The 16515-nt window shown below is 44.7% G+C and overlaps 1 protein-coding gene across 4 annotated transcripts in view; it reads right to left on the bottom strand.

Annotated features, from left to right (window-relative positions):
* LOC140132607 (cytochrome P450 2D15-like) overlaps positions 1-11936 on the bottom strand; it is a 41700-nt gene extending 29764 nt beyond the window's left edge. The window contains exon 1 of one of the 4 annotated variants that reach the window (XM_072151573.1): positions 11834-11936. The gene's annotated coding sequence lies outside the window, so the exon portion shown is untranslated. Of the gene's footprint in view, positions 1-7813; positions 7901-8451; positions 8853-11833 lie in introns of those variants that run through there. The other 3 variants (XM_072151574.1, XM_072151571.1, XM_072151572.1) reach the window with 3 other exon arrangements.
* Positions 11937-16515: the final 4579 nt, after the last annotated feature.

Here is a 16515-nt window from a genome sequence, read left to right as displayed (position 1 = left end):
CAGAGATAATACACACAGTGATGTCACAGTACAGGAATAATGCACACAGTGATGTCACAGTACAGAGATAATACACACAGTGATGTCACAGTACAGGGATAATACACACAGTGATGTCACAGTACAGAGATAATACACACAGTGATGTCACAGTACAGGAATAATGCACACAGTGATGTCACAGTACAGGGATAATACACACAGTGATGTCACAGTACAGGGATAATACACACAGTGATGTCACAGTACAGGGATAAAACACACAGTGATGTCACAGTACAGAGATAATACACAATGATATCACAGTACAGAGGTAATACACACAGTGATGTCACAGTACAGAGGTAATACACACAGTGATGTCACAGTACAGAGATAATACACAGTGATATCACAGTACAGAGGTAATACACACAGTGATGTCACAGTACAGAGATAATACACACAGTGATGTCACAGTACAGAGATAATACACACAGTGATGTCACAGTACAGAGATAATACACACAGTGATGTCACAGTACAGGGATAATACACACAGTGATGTCACAGTACAGGGATAATACACACAGTGATGTCACAGTACAGGGATAATACACACAGTGATGTCACAGTGCAGAGGTAATACACACATTGATGTCACAGTACAGAGGTAATACACACAGTGATGCCACAGTACAGGGATAATACACACAGTGATGTCACAGTACAGGGATAATACACACAGTGATGTCACAGTACAGGGATAATACACACAGTGATGTCACAGTACAGAGATAATACACACAGTGATGTCACAGTACAGGAATAATGCACACAGTGATGTCACAGTACAGGGATAATACACACAGTGATGTCACAGTACAGGGATAATACACACAGTGATGTCACAGTACAGGGATAATACACACAGTGATGTCACAGTACAGAGATAATACACACAGTGATGTCACAGTACAGGGATAATACACACAGTGATGTCACAGTACAGGAATAATGCACACAGTGATGTCACAGTACAGAGATAATACACACAGTGATGTCACAGTACAGGGATAATACACACAGTGATGTCACAGTACAGAGATAATACACACAGTGATGTCACAGTACAGGAATAATGCACACAGTGATGTCACAGTACAGGGATAATACACACAGTGATGTCACAGTACAGGGATAATACACACAGTGATGTCACAGTACAGGGATAAAACACACAGTGATGTCACAGTACAGAGATAATACACAATGATATCACAGTACAGAGGTAATACACACAGTGATGTCACAGTACAGAGGTAATACACACAGTGATGTCACAGTACAGAGATAATACACAGTGATATCACAGTACAGAGGTAATACACACAGTGATGTCACAGTACAGAGATAATACACACAGTGATGTCACAGTACAGAGATAATACACACAGTGATGTCACAGTACAGAGATAATACACACAGTGATGTCACAGTACAGGGATAATACACACAGTGATGTCACAGTACAGGGATAATACACACAGTGATGTCACAGTACAGGGATAATACACACAGTGATGTCACAGTACAGGGATAATACACACAGTGATGTCACAGTACAGGGATAATACACACAGTGATGTCACAGTACAGGGATAATACACACAGTGATGTCACAGTGCAGAGGTAATACACACATTGATGTCACAGTACAGAGGTAATACACACAGTGATGCCACAGTACAGGGATAATACACACAGTGATGTCACAGTACAGGGATAATACACACAGTGATGTCACAGTACAGGGATAATACACACAGTGATGTCACAGTGCAGAGGTAATACACACATTGATGTCACAGTACAGAGGTAATACACACAGTGATGTCACAGTACAGAGATAATACACACAGTGATGTCACAGTACAGGAATAATGCACACAGTGATGTCACAGTACAGGGATAATACACACAGTGATGTCACAGTACAGGGATAATACACACAGTGATGTCACAGTACAGAGGTAATACACACAGTGATGTCACAGTACAGAGATAATACACACAGTGATGTCACAGTACAGGGATAATACACACAGTGATGTCACAGTACAGGGATACTACACACAGTGATGTCACAGTACAGGGATAATACAAACAGTGATGTCACAGTACAGGGATAATACACACAGTGATGTCACAGTACAAGGATACTACACACAGTGATGTCACAGTACAGGGATAATACACACAGTGATGTCACAGTACAGAGATAATACACACAGTGATGTCACAGTACAGGGATAATACACACAGTGATGTCACAGTACAGGGATAATACACACAGTGATGTCACAGTACAGGGATAATACATACAGTGATGTCACAGTACAGGGATAATACACACAGTGATGTCACAGTACAGAGATAATACACAAAGTGATGTCACAGTACAGGGATAATGCACACAGTGATGTCACAGTACAGGGATAATACACACAGTGATGTCACAGTACAGGGATAATACACACAGTGGTCACAGTACAGGGATAATACACACAGTGATGTCACAGTACAGAGATAATACACACAGTGATGTCACAGTACAGGGATAATACATACAGTGATGTCACAGTACAGGGTATAATACACACAGTGATGTCACAGTACATGGATAATACACACAGTGATGTCACAGTACAGGGATAATACACACAATGATGTTATAAGGCACATAGAGATGTTACCGTACAAGGATAATACCCTCAGTGATGTCATAGTACAGGGAAAACAAAATAGTAATATCAAATTACAAGGATAAAAAATCATAGCTGTTTATTGGAAAAGTTGAATTCCGCACTGGGAATCCTGTTAGTATGTTGGCTTTTTATTTCTATAAATCACTTCCACTTTGTTGGCAATGAGAATCACTGTGAATTCATCTGCAGCTAATCCTCAGTGATTCGCTGTGTTCCCCCCTGGCCTTGCCTTGTGTTATACCTTTATACCGACCACTAATATGTATGGAAAACCCCTGTATATTCTGTAACTGCAAAAGTCACATGTAATCCTGACACCTAGTGGCGAAAAGGGATTACAACATCATGGAAGCTTTCCACAAGGTCAAAATCAAGTTTTCATGTAACAGACCATATCAATTTATTAATGATTTTACTGCTGGCACATTCTGATGCTATAGCACTGACATTAGAGGGTAACATTAGAATGAGTCAGATGTGCCACATTTATCAGTGTATGGAGGATGAATCTCCTGCTATTTGTTGGCTTAGTTTACAACAAAAAACCTCCATCTTACATGCTCCTAGATCAGGCCCCTTATGTGGTCTAAACCTATTGATAAATCTGGTGATTTTTGGCAAAAATTAATCATTCTCTCATACCAGATCATGTTTTGTTTCTGGATATTAGTGATGTGTCACTCAGTCACGGCAATGGAGGATTGGCCGAAGAGTGGCCCAGCTCACAGAGAATGAGGATGTGTTCCATGGTTTGGAACCATGGCGGTACAGACAAGACAATGATGGAGGTTCTGAGCCGGGCCCATGGAGTGGCAATGCAGGAGGTGGGCTTGCTTCTTCATCTATGCCAGGAGCAGCGGGGGCCTGGAGAGGGTCGCAGGAAAGGGTGAATAGCCAGGGGGTAGTGCCCACAGTGACTGAGGTCCAGGTGGGTACTGCAGGGGTTGAGAGATAGCTCCTGGGGCGTCGTCCGAATTGGGGTGCAGACAAAAAGTTACCCGAAATTGCCAGTGTCGGATGTGGCAAAGGGTAATTGGTATATTTGCTTTGAAGGGCTGTTGTCATTTCAAGCCAGAGGTGAAAGAAAAGATCTGGAAGAGGGAGAATTTGGATATTTTTTATCTTGATGCTGCTAAAGCATTTTAGTATGGAGAAATGTGAAAGGGGCAAGGAGCACAGGAAAGAGGAAGACAAAGAACTGAGGCGGTATCGGCTGAATCTGAGGAATTTGGGGAATTGTTTGCCTATTTTGCCTTGTTTTCTATTTTGGGCAGTGTGAGACAGTGTGGGACAAAAGGATATTGTCTGGAAGGCCTATAAGACATTTGGGGGCAAAGTATGGCTTAAATATGAGGAGTAGTTTAGGCAGCGGATGGCGGTGCAACCCACTCTGCAATGGGACCAAAGGGATATTGCATTGTGGATGAGAATAATGGCGGCCCCCAAGACGGCTGCTAGGAATCCCTTTGGGAGCAGTGAGCTTGGCAGTGGGACTTCCTTTCAATCTATGCTCGACAGCGCAAAGGCTGGAGGATCATTGTGCAGTTTTAAAAAAGGTGTCTGTATGAAGTTCAACAAGAGCTCTTCCACCTGGGGGGCCTTGTGTACATATAGCCACAAGTGCTTAGTGTAGTGGGGGAACTAATCAGCCCCTCTTTAAGTGCTTCAGACAAGGAAAGGCCCAACATCAGTAATCAGGTAAGAGGTCTCAGAAAAGGGGAGACTCTGTGGCTAGAGAGCTACCCAAGTAAGGATAAGCCTTAGTTGTTGACTGTGGGTTTCATCCAGAGGTTGTGCGGGAGAAGATTGCGAAGGAGGTGTGCTTGGGACGGATGTTGGGGCCTTTCTAGGAACCACCAGTGGACAGACTGTGGGTTTCTCTGCTGGGGGTTGTACTGAAGAAGGAGACAAGGAAGTTTCGGCATCGGTTATCATACACTGCTCTGGCCTCGGTTAATGAGGATGTTAATAGTTCACTGACATCTGTTCCATACACCTCTGTAGATGTGGGCTGGGTAGGGGGATACTGATGCCGAAAGCTGATATTGATGTCTTCTGCCGCTACACCTTGAGTCAATGCACCTGCTGGGTTGCGTTTTTGATGGGTATTTTTATGTTTATGGGTGCCTTTCAATGGGCCGCTCCATTCCATGTGTTTACTCTGAGGCATTTGAAGTGGGTCATTCAGGGGGTGTTGGGTTTACAGGGAGTCATTCGTTATTTGGATGACTCTCTCTGTTTTAGTTGCAGACGTTGTCTGATGTTTTTATTAAGGTTTGTGATAAGGAGGGTCTAAGTTTGTCTTTGTGTATTTTGGGCATTGAGATTGACTCATTGGCGATGGAGTGCAGGTTGTTGGTGGCAAAATTGGATTATCTGAGGTTGGCTGTGGAGGAGTCATTAGTGAAGAGGAAGATCACATTGCAGAAGTTCCAGTCGTTATTGGGGAAGCTCAATTTTCTGTGTAGAATAATGCTCATATGGGGAGGGTTTTCTGATGATACCTAGCACATGCAACTGAGGGGGTGAGGCGTGTGGGACAGTTTCATGGTTTTTACAATTGGATGGCGGAGCTAGTGACAAACCAGGAGTTGCACTTGTTCACTGATGCGGCAGGCACAGTGGGCTCTGGGGCATTTTTTCAGGATGAACGGAGCATTGGGTCCTGCCCGGCTCAGCGGTGTGAGGGGGGTTTGCTTTCCAATTGTTATAACCACTTAACAATGGGGTGATCGTTTGGCGAACAAGTGCTTAGTTTTTCACTGCAACAATATGACGATGGTGGATGTTATCTCTTGGAAGACAGCTTCTTCTCTACCGGTGATTGTGTTGCTGCATTGTTTGGTGTTGTTGTGTCTGCGGTGAAAAGTGAAGTTTTCGTCATTGCACCTCCCTAAGGTGGACAATAATATTGTGGATAAGTTGACTTGCCTACAGTTGAACAGATTTCGGGAGTTGGCCTTCGGGGCCGGTGAGGGACCCACTGTTGTGCAGCAGTAAGATTTTTGTGGTGGTTGTAGAGGTCACTGGCCCTGTCTACGTGGGTGGATACCAAAAGGTGTGGAGGAGCTGGTTCTTGTTTAAGGAGTAATGGTGTTTAAGAGAGTCATTTGGAGTTCCTCTTCTGTTTCATGGCAGGGGGGTTGGTGAGTGGGGTGTCGGGGGCGACAGTACATTGGACGTTGGCTGCCTTGTCTTTTTTGTTTAAGCCGATTGGGTGAGGTGTTACGACGCAGCCATTCTTACCGAGACGGCTACAAAGGGTTTCGCAAAAGATAGCGCGCTAGTAGATGATAGGCGGTTTATAGCTATCGGGTGATGTTTGATGTGCCATTTTCTTCCTTACCTCGAACTCAGTCATTGCCTGGTCCTATCGCCTATTTTCCCCTACCAGCTTTACTTTCAGAGATCTGGCGTTGCCACCTTATGAGGTATACGCTGCTCAAACTAGTGGTCCCTCAATATTGTGCTAAAGACGTTTTGCATATGAATGTCATATTTTGTGGCTGAACCATTGTATCTGTGATTTCCTGCAATGAGGTTTTCTTGCACATTTCTGCTGGAGGCTCCAACAGTAATCAGCCATCTTATGTGTATCCCATCGTCCCCAGTACCTATTTCATGATGGAAACTCTAAACATCTCATAAACCAGAGCATCTAGAGAGGAATGGAAGGGGTTTTTGGAGTCAGCAGATTAAAAAATACCCAGAAAAACTCCAGGCACCAGTTAAACAATTTTATCTGTTCCCCAGCTTTATAGTAAAATATTGCAGTTTGACCAATAGGTGGCAACAAAGTAGTAGAAATAATAGAAAGTAGTAGAAGAATAGAAATATATACTGTACATACAGAAGCGCTTCATATATAAAGCAGTGGCAGCAGAGAAACTGCATCTGGTATTACTCCAGTGATGACCTGGGGAAAAAAAAACATGAAAGAACAAAGCAAGCGCCCAGGAGTGGGGCTATACAGGAATAATGAAGAAAAATGGTCCCAAGGTAGAAGCAAAGCTGTGGCACATTTTAGTATTAGGATTGTCTGGGTTCCTTCTAGAGGGGTCTCACCATTTGGTAATAGTGTACTGATCCTAAGGTATGCCCTTGTGAGGTGATACTATTTCTTTTTTGGCACACTCTTTTGTTCACAGTGGGGCTTATTTACTAAGGGTCTGCGGCCGCACTTTCGTCGGATTTTCTGACGCGCTGGGGTTTTGCACGTCTATGACAGGTATTTAACAGGGGGTTGTGTCGCGTGCGATCGGATTTTGGCGTAGCTGTGACGACTTTCATGCTACAGAAATCAGGTGTTGTGCTGATTCGGACTGAGCACAGGATTTAATATTCAAATTGTGTCGCAAGCCCAAGCACTTACATGCACCAGGAAGAAGAAGGGGAACTCCGTCAAACCTGAGCGGGGAAGCCCAAGAGAACGGTTACAAGATTGTGTCTAGGTGGTACCGAGTGCCGACAGTGCTCCACTTGGCTTTCCCTTCTGTCTCAGACTTATGTTGGCGCTGTGGAAAGGAGAAAGGTGACATGCTGCACATCTGGTGGACTTGTGATGCCCTCAGACGTTTTTGGGACCAGGTGTTTGCCACATACCAACAAATAACAGGTAAACAAGTGACAGCTTCCCCAGAGATAGCGCTGCTGTCGATGCTCCCAGGTTCCATCAGCCTTCAAAAGAAAAACATTTTGAGGTTCTGCTTGATAGCAGCAAGAGTGGTAATTCCCAGACACTGGCACTTTGCGGTCTGCCCGTCCATGGCGGAATGGGCCCAAGAAATGTTGGCGCTGTCCCGCATGGAGGAGCTGGCTGCGGTGACGCCGGATACTTATGAAAGGTACTTCCGTGTGTGGCAGCCATGGCTGGACTTCAAGGAAACTACAGCCTTTAGCGACCTCAAGGGAAGATAGGATGCTAAGCCACTGTTTTCTTTTATCTACTCACTCATCCATGCCCTCCGCCACTTGTTGCCCAAACTTTTAATTTGCAATGGTTTCCATTTCCCTTAAGAGGAGCCCCCCTCCCTCCCCCCCTGCTATTCCCTTCCCTGCACTCTTACCCTCTCCTGTTGTTATTGGTCCGTTATTTTTACAACCCATAGAAAGGAGGCACTAGCAGATAGCTGGGAATTGTCTGGTGCTTGTTCAGATATGTATTTGTTACTGCCGTTGTCATATCCTGCCTCTCCAGACGCAGAAGCTACTACCACCTGGACTGCTGGGGACTTGGGGTCCGAAACGGGGCTCGTCCATAAGCAACTAGCAGTTTCTCAAGACTGGCATTGTTTATATCTGTGTAACTTTGAGAAATAGCACCGTGCCTTAAATAACAAACAAAATGCATAGTACTCCTCCAAAGTATGTGCAACATCCCCCCACCGGGGCCTAGCCCTTGAGGTGAGGCCTGGAGTCAGCCGGGGCCCGCTGTACCGGAGTGGCTGGCGGTTGCGGCCTAAGCACGCTGTTGTCACGGTGCTTGGTACGGGGTAACCGGAGGGCTGTCCTACAGCCTGGCAGGTCTCCAGCAGGGTGGTGTTGGCAAGAAATGATGAGGGAGAGGCTGCTATAGCGGATCTCCCTGGGGCAACCCCTTAATGTCCCGAGTGTGAGTCTCTGTGGGGTGGACAGGGTGCCGGTGATGATGGGAGTTGTAGTAGCAGGGACCAGACGGAGGCAGAGGTTGAAGAAAACAACTTACAGTTCTTTATTGGAACCGCAGGAACTTCAGCAAACGTGCCTTTAACAGGTAGATGGAGTACTGGAGAGGTATTTGGAGGGAGCCGCAGGATGTAGGTCACCAGCCTGGATGTAAGGGCAGGCTGGGAGGCAGCTGTGTCCTTAGAGGAGGCTTCAGCTCGGTCCTGGATCTCTTCAGGTAGGAATGATACCCCTTTCCTCACTACACTAACTCTAGTCTTATTGTTCCACTTCAGGCAGGGGCTAGGCTCTTCCTGCTCTGGTCTGGTGTGCTAGAGACTCTGAGCTGCTGCTCAGCTAACTACTCTCTGCTTGCGTCCTGCAGACCCAGAGGGCCTGACTAGGACCGGTCTATTCTCCCTTCTGGGAGAGACTGCTCTCTTCTCTCTCTGGGGAGAGACTTCTCTAGAATATTCCTGGCCAGAGGTTTTATTACCTTCCCTTGGTCAGGTGGTGGCTGCTCCTCCAATTACCTCTCAGTGCACAGAGACAGGATGTAACACAGACATTGGTTGACATAATTACATCATAAATTAACCTCTGCCTTGCCAGGCAGGCTTAACCACTGCAATTTCCCCTTGATCCTATACGGACCATGTAGTGTAATGTGGTGTTACCTACAGGTGGGACGTATTCGCAAACCCTCCCTCGCCATTGCATCGGCGAGGGTGTTGCATATGTATTGTCATTGTAAATCGCCTTGTTGTTATCCCTGCGTGGATAACTTTCTTTTGTTTCTACCTGTTTTGTTTTTCTGGTTCTTGTTATTGTTTATTGTTTATTGAACTGTCTCTCAATAAACTGATTCAACATAAACCTGAGCGGGGAAGCGACACATGCAGGATATTGAACGCACAATGTTAGTTAATCGCGGCAGAGTGCATGATCGTCGGACAATGCACTTTCTGTCAACTCCTCCGCACAGGTAGTAAATGTGCCCCAGTGTATTTACTTTCCTTAACTCTTTATCGCCACAGGACGATATAATTGTCCTAATTAGCGGATCCTTGTCACATTAGGACAATCTATATCGTCCTGCTGATGCCAGTGTGCCAGCGCAATCCGCAGCAAGAGACTGCGCCTAATAGTCAAACTGTCAGTAAAACACTGACAGATACAATACATTGCTGTACCGAAGTGCTGCAATGTATAACATAAGGGATTATAGTGTAAGTCCCATAGTGTGGTATTTAAAAAAAAGTTAAAGTTTTTAAAAAAATTAAAAAACCATAAAAATCACCCATTTCCCTACATATATTTATATTTTGTGCCTAAAAAAAAAACCCCAGACACACAAAATTGGTATTGTTCCGTCCATAGCAACCTTGGCCAAGCAGATATTATATTATTATACCCCTATTGTGAAGGGTATAAAAAATAAAAATAATAAAACTATTTAAAAATTGCAATTTTAGAGCTTCCTACTTCCCAAAAATATGTAATAGAAAGCGATCCGAAGGTCAGATGTCGCCTATAATAGTACCAATCTAACCGCTACCTTTTCCCGCAATAAACAAGCCCTAATAATCCTCTTTTGATTAAGAAATAAAAATGTTATAGCTCCCAGAATATGGCGACACATAGGCAAAAGCAGTTTCCTTCAAAAATGGTTTAAAGTGGTAAAACATAAGAAAACCTGGATGTTTAATGTCTCCTGAACCGTACTAACCTACAGAAGAGTTACATACAGTAACGTACAGACTATGTTTATTATGAACAGTTGAGGCGCACTGGGATGCCTAATGCGCAGCGCCCTCTTCAGGTCACACCAAGGCATCTTCATAGGGTAAAGTCTATTGCAAAACATATCTTTCAGACCGCCGGGTTTCCCAAATTTTTCCGATTTGCGGCGAATTGCCCCGGGATTTTGGTGCACGCGATTGGACTGTGGTGCATCAGCGCCGGCTTTCACGCGACAGAAATCAGAGGGGCGTGGCCGCCGGAAAAACCACGGAATTTTTTTAAAAAATTGTGTCGCTAAAATAGCACTCACATACACCGAGACGAAGAAGGTGAATTACGGACTTCAGCGCAGCGACACCTAGTGGACATCGGGCGCATGACCTTAGTGAATCCCGGCAGAACCCGAATCAGCGTCGGAGAACGCGCCGCTGGATCGTGACTGTACCGGGTAAGTAAATGTGCCCCACTGTGTATAATACTTTATTGCTGAAATAAAGAGTCTTTAAATCAGGACGTCTTTGGTGTAAATTACGACAGAATTCTGCAGTAAGTAGATGGGTTCTTTAGATGCAGGAAAGCCACCCTAAAACATGTCCCTCCACCATGCTGCTACACGGTACGTTCTTGGTGCGTTTTTGTATTTTTACCATGCGTTTGGCTGGTTTGAACCCTGTATTAACATTTTCACAGCAACTTAAACCTCCATGAAATGAAGAAAAACAGATTCAAACCAGCCAAACACATGGTAATCCAAAGATTTAGGCTGTCCTGCGCCCTGGGTTGTATGAATATTATGGCCCCCATTGGATTCACTTCCTACATCTGGTACTAGAATCAGGCTTCTTGGGGAACGGAGAATGCAACGCTTCTGCCTGCTTTCAATTTGCAGTTTCAGGACCTTTGGAGGACCTTCAAAGGTCCTGAAATGGCTCTTGTGTACAGGTGTATTGAAAGCAGTACGAACAGAACAGATGTACGAGGATTTCATGGCTGAAGGTCCTTCTCAGTATAAAATTAGGTGCATGGGTAGGATGTCCATGGGCCCCAGCCTACCACCCCGACTGCCTACATTATAGTCCACTAGTTCTTACAGTTAGGACCAGTTATTGGTGTTGGTATGTGGTGTCCAAAAGAGTTCACCAAGGCAATGTGTACACCAATGCAAGACAGATCACAACCAATATGACCTTTCGGTCATCTTGACCTTTGTCAAACCCGTCATGGGTGTATGGTGAAGCAGGGGCTGGGGTTATTGTGCTATTAAATACTGACATACAATTTTTGAAAGTGAGGAATTAAGTATGGAAACACGAAAAAGGGCCAGGTTGTTAAGGAGTTAAAAACAAAATGGCAGAATTAGGCTGCTCACATTGCAGTAATTCCTCAGCCATTCCTCGAGCTTTAGAAACTGAATTAAATAATCATGGTTTGTGCCATGACTTTGCAGCGGCAGAGGGGGCAGAGCTCAGTATTTGCATTGCAATGGATGAATTCCAGACCAGGATGCGCAGCAAATAAATGACACAATGCAAATCATAAATCCGAACATAAACTGAATTCTAAGCATAAAGTGTCTGTAATAAAACTTCTCTGCTGCCCTTATAATGCTCATCGCAGTCCCTTATACCAGAGTTCTCCTTGTATAGGGGAAAAAAATCTCAGGGTCACAGCCACAGGTCACCTTGTTACTGCTTACTCACTCTTTTTGTTCTTCATCTTTGCTGTTCCCTCCAGAAACACGATCCACCTGCACTTTGGTTCCTTTGAAGCTTGTGCTGTGATCTTAGTCCTGCAGCTGAAATCTGTTCCCGCTGCAGATTTTTCTACTGTGTGTGTATAGGATATTGGTAAATCCCATAGACTGCGCTGCTACCGTAATTCATAGCAGATTTTCCACAGCAAAACAAGTATTGTGTGCAGGTAGCCTTTCGGTTTCCACCATAAAGCTGTATTATGTATTCCATACCTCCCAACTCCCATAGCCAAGAAAGAGGGACATAATATTCTATGCATGCAATAATATATATACACAGAATATATATACATATGCAAGCCACGCCTTTTGTGCCACCCCTTAACTCCACCCCACACAGTATAATTTCTCCCCCTCTTATTTTGACCCCCTGGGTTCCACCTCTAATTTTGCTCCCTCTCTTATTGTGTCCTCCAACAGCTTCCACTTTTATTTTGCATCCCCCAGCAGCTCCCCCTCTTATTATCCCCCCCACAGTAATATATTAAACACATACTCACCTTTCCCCGTTCCCCTGCAGAAGTTCTTCTCTCCTTCTGCTATATGTAGCAGTGAAGCCTGCAGGCAGGAATGACATAATCACATGATGTCATCACCTCCCGCCTCTGCTACACACAGCAGAAATACCCAAAGCAAAAAAGAGGACAAAAGAAAACAAATAAGTATTCCTGCACCTGCAGAAAAATGCGATCCTAACATCCCCAGGGGTAATTAACACCAAACATCTTTGACTAAAAAGATAATATATAACCCATTGCACCCCCAAAATTTGGGGAAATGAAGTGAAAAAGTAACAGCTACTATTACAGTCTATAAATATTAAACTTTATTAATACAATGGTAAAAATGTATACATACCACTGGGTGGTGGCACCCAGAAGAGATATCCAAATTATTACAGGAAGATGCATGGGTAAAAAATAGATCTGTTGAAGCCACCAATAGACAAAGGCGATTCAAACTAAAACGTGCGATGGGGAAGGCGTTATCCCCGGTACCAGAGTGCGTCCGTGTTCCAATATGGGTAAAACCTCTCTTTCTGTACTATTGTTATCAGGATCATTGGGAACTTCCATTTGCACTTTAGTGAGACCTGGTTAGGTTTGGCTATCCGGTAATTTACCTTTGGTACAGCTTTGTTTCTAACATTAAATACGCAATAATTTCTTTTCGGCAACAATTTAATGCTCAGATATATGTATTACCAATGCATCTCCTTGTAGTAACATGGATAACTCCTCTTCTGGGTGCCACCACCTTTGGTTTGTATACATTTTTTAATTAATAAAGATTGATAATGTATAGACTTTAATTGTAGTTGTTACTTTTACCTTATTTCCGCAATTTTTTGGGGGGTACAATAGGTGATACACAAAGCAGAAGCAGAGGCACGAGGATGCCAGCAGAGTTGATGACTGACAACATGCCCTCTCTTTTGATCAGACATTATGACAAGTGTTATCACAGAGTATAGAATAGATACCAAGGGGGCAGTGGCGTAACTAGAAGCTGATGGGCCCCAGTGCAAAGTCTGTGCCAGGCCCCCGATATATAATGTATGGTTTATAATAGTAGTCTTCTCATATGGGAAAGTGACACCATAAGGGCCCCCTAAACTTCTTGGGCCTGGGTGCCCCTCACTGGCCAACTCAACACCCAGCACAGTCTTCTTCATGCCCCTCCATGGCCACTTCATGTGGAGGTGTTATAATGGGGTAAATAGTCACAATTCCTCCCCGTGCGCCAGGAACTGTGACTATTTCAGGACTTGTACGCCAGCTCTGATAAATCTGTCCCTTAATTGTCGTATTGAAACTGCCAAGTGTCAAAATAACTAACAACTCTATACAAAATATTGTACTGGCTGCAATTGACTAAAATGTGGGCTTCTACATAGCACAACAGTCTGCATCTCCAAGTAAGTAGCTACTCTAACCTCTGGTACCAACAACATTACATCTCCTAATGGCCATGCATAGAGCAATGATGTCTGATAGGTCAGAGGAAAGGAAGACTATGAGTGACACTGAAGTGACACTGGAAATCTGTGGAGGTCAATTTGCCAGAAATCTTTAGTACAATTCATGTAGCCAATGCCACAGCAAACTGATAAAGGCACATGTTTTTCAGCTAGCATTTTTTCCATTTTTCTGAAGTTGGCCTACTTAATCAATGCATCTTAGTTTTTTTCCCTTTGTCATTCTACGTCACTAACCGTCCATGCATACAGACGCAACGCGCATGCGCCGCCATCGGGAACAGGTTACAGGTTTGTGGTGACAGGTTCCCTTTAAATCCTTGAGGGAGCTAACTTTGGTAAATTGCTTGATTCTGCGCGTAAAAAGTCGCACAAAAAAAGAAGAAAAAGAACGCAATAGGAGTGATACATGTTCCCAATTGTCTTCTATGATTGGATTGAGACTAGAGATGAGCGAACATGCTCGTCCGAGCTTGATGCTCGTTCGAGCATTAAGGTACTCGAGACGGCTCGTTGCTCGGACGAGTATTTCCCCTGCTCGAGATCGAGCATTTAATTAAAAAAACACAGTGAAGAACAATGAAGAATAGAATAAAAACAGTGAACACAGTGAACACAGGATCATTTAAGTGAAAAACACAGTGAAGAACACAGTGAAGAATAGATTACAGATGTTCGGCACATCTGCTTACTTGTCGGAAGATACGCGCGGAACGGTGCAAACAAAATAGTATGTGAAGAACAATATATATGTGTGAAGAAGACATTGCAGAACACGGTGAGCAGGACGGAGACACAAGGGAGTAGCACAGAGACACCGGGGAGCAGCACAGAGACATCGGGCAGCGGCACGGAGACATCGGGGAGCGGCACGGAGACATCGGGGCACGGAGACATCGGGGCACGGAGACATCGGGGCACGGAGACATATGGGCACGGAGACATATGGGCACGGAGACATCGGGGCACGGAGACATCGGGGCACGGAGACATCGGGGCACGGAGACATCGGGGCACGGAGACATCGGGGCACGGAGACATATGGGCACGGAGACATATGGGCACGGAGACATATGGGCACGGAGACATCGGGGCACGGAGACATATGGGCACGGAGACATATGGGCACGGAGACATATGGGCACGGAGACATATGGGCACGGAGACATATGGGCACGGAGACATATGGGCACGGAGACATCGGGGCACGGAGACATATGGGCACGGAGACATATGGGCACGGAGACATCGGGGCACGGAGACATATGGGCACGGAGACATCGGGGCACGGAGACATATGGGCACGGAGACATCGGGGCACGGAGACATCGGGGCACGGAGACATCGGGGCACGGAGACATCGGGGCACGGAGACATAGGGGCACGGAGACATATGGGCACGGAGACATATGGGCACGGAGACATCGGGGCACGGAGACATATGGGCACGGAGACATCGGGGCACGGAGACATATGGGCACGGAGACATATGGGCACGGAGACATATGGGCACGGAGACATATGGGCACGGAGACATAGGGGCACGGAGACATCGGGGAGACTTCAGTGGAAGAAGAGCAGCGGATCCCGGGACAGCGTATCTCCCGACAAGTAAGCAGATGTGCAGAACATCTGCAATCTATTCTTCACTGTGTTTTTCACTTAAATGATCCTGTGTTCACTGTTTTTATTCTATTCTTCACTGTTCTTCACATCTGTTAACTTGTCGGGAGATAATATACGCGCGGAACAGTGAAGAATAGATTGCAGATGTTTGCATACATCTGCTAACTTATCAGAAGACATTCTTTTTCAATTAATTAACACATTTTATTCCCGAACCATGGTCCCTTTGAAAAATGCTCGAGTCTCCCATTGACTTCAATGGGGCTCGTTATTCGAGACGAGCACTCGAGCATCTGGAAAAGTTCGTCTCGAATACGAGCACTCGAGCATTTTAGTGCTCGCTCATCTCTAATTGAGACACATGTTGCACGTAGATGACATTGCAAAGGAGGAACAAAGGAGACTCATGGTTCTGGTAATGTACCAAGCTTTATTTATAGAGAACTAGGCCTACACATTTCTATGGATTTATGCTAATTCATCACTCTATAAGCTGCCCTCTTATCAGGTCATGCAGAATTGTCCACACTGCAGGTCCGCCTGATCAGTATCATCTTGTGGTTGGCAAGCAGGGTGTAGTTTTGTTAAGGTGATTAAGCAAAACTCTAACTTGTTCAGAGAAATTCATACATAGTAAAGCATACAAGAGGGAGCATTGAATGAAAGTTTCCAAAATGGCTGCCACTCAGGGGAAAGCTGTAGCGCTCATTCGATAGCCAAGTAGGTGGTTGTACTGAAATTTCAAGGTTCATTAATATCAAAAGACACTGTTGTAAAGTAGGAATCAGTGGTAATGGCTTCTTATCAGGTGATATAAAGGCTATATATCTGGAAATAGGTGACATACTCATGAGAGGAAACACTGGATGGTTGATAGACAGGAGATGTGGAATAGCCCAGCTCAGGAGCAAAGCACCACAGGAAGAGCAGAGAGCTTCAAAAATTCCCAACATGCATTCTAACAGCAAAATTGCATTGATGATTATATAACTGTATAGCATTCTATTCCCTTATATACATTCCCC

Source organism: Engystomops pustulosus, chromosome 5 (genome assembly GCF_040894005.1).
Source record: "Engystomops pustulosus chromosome 5, aEngPut4.maternal, whole genome shotgun sequence".
In the NCBI taxonomy this organism is placed as follows: Eukaryota; Metazoa; Chordata; class Amphibia; order Anura; family Leptodactylidae; genus Engystomops; species Engystomops pustulosus.
The sequence above is the reverse complement of the archived record's forward strand: the minus strand, read 5'-3'. Positions and strand labels throughout refer to the sequence as shown.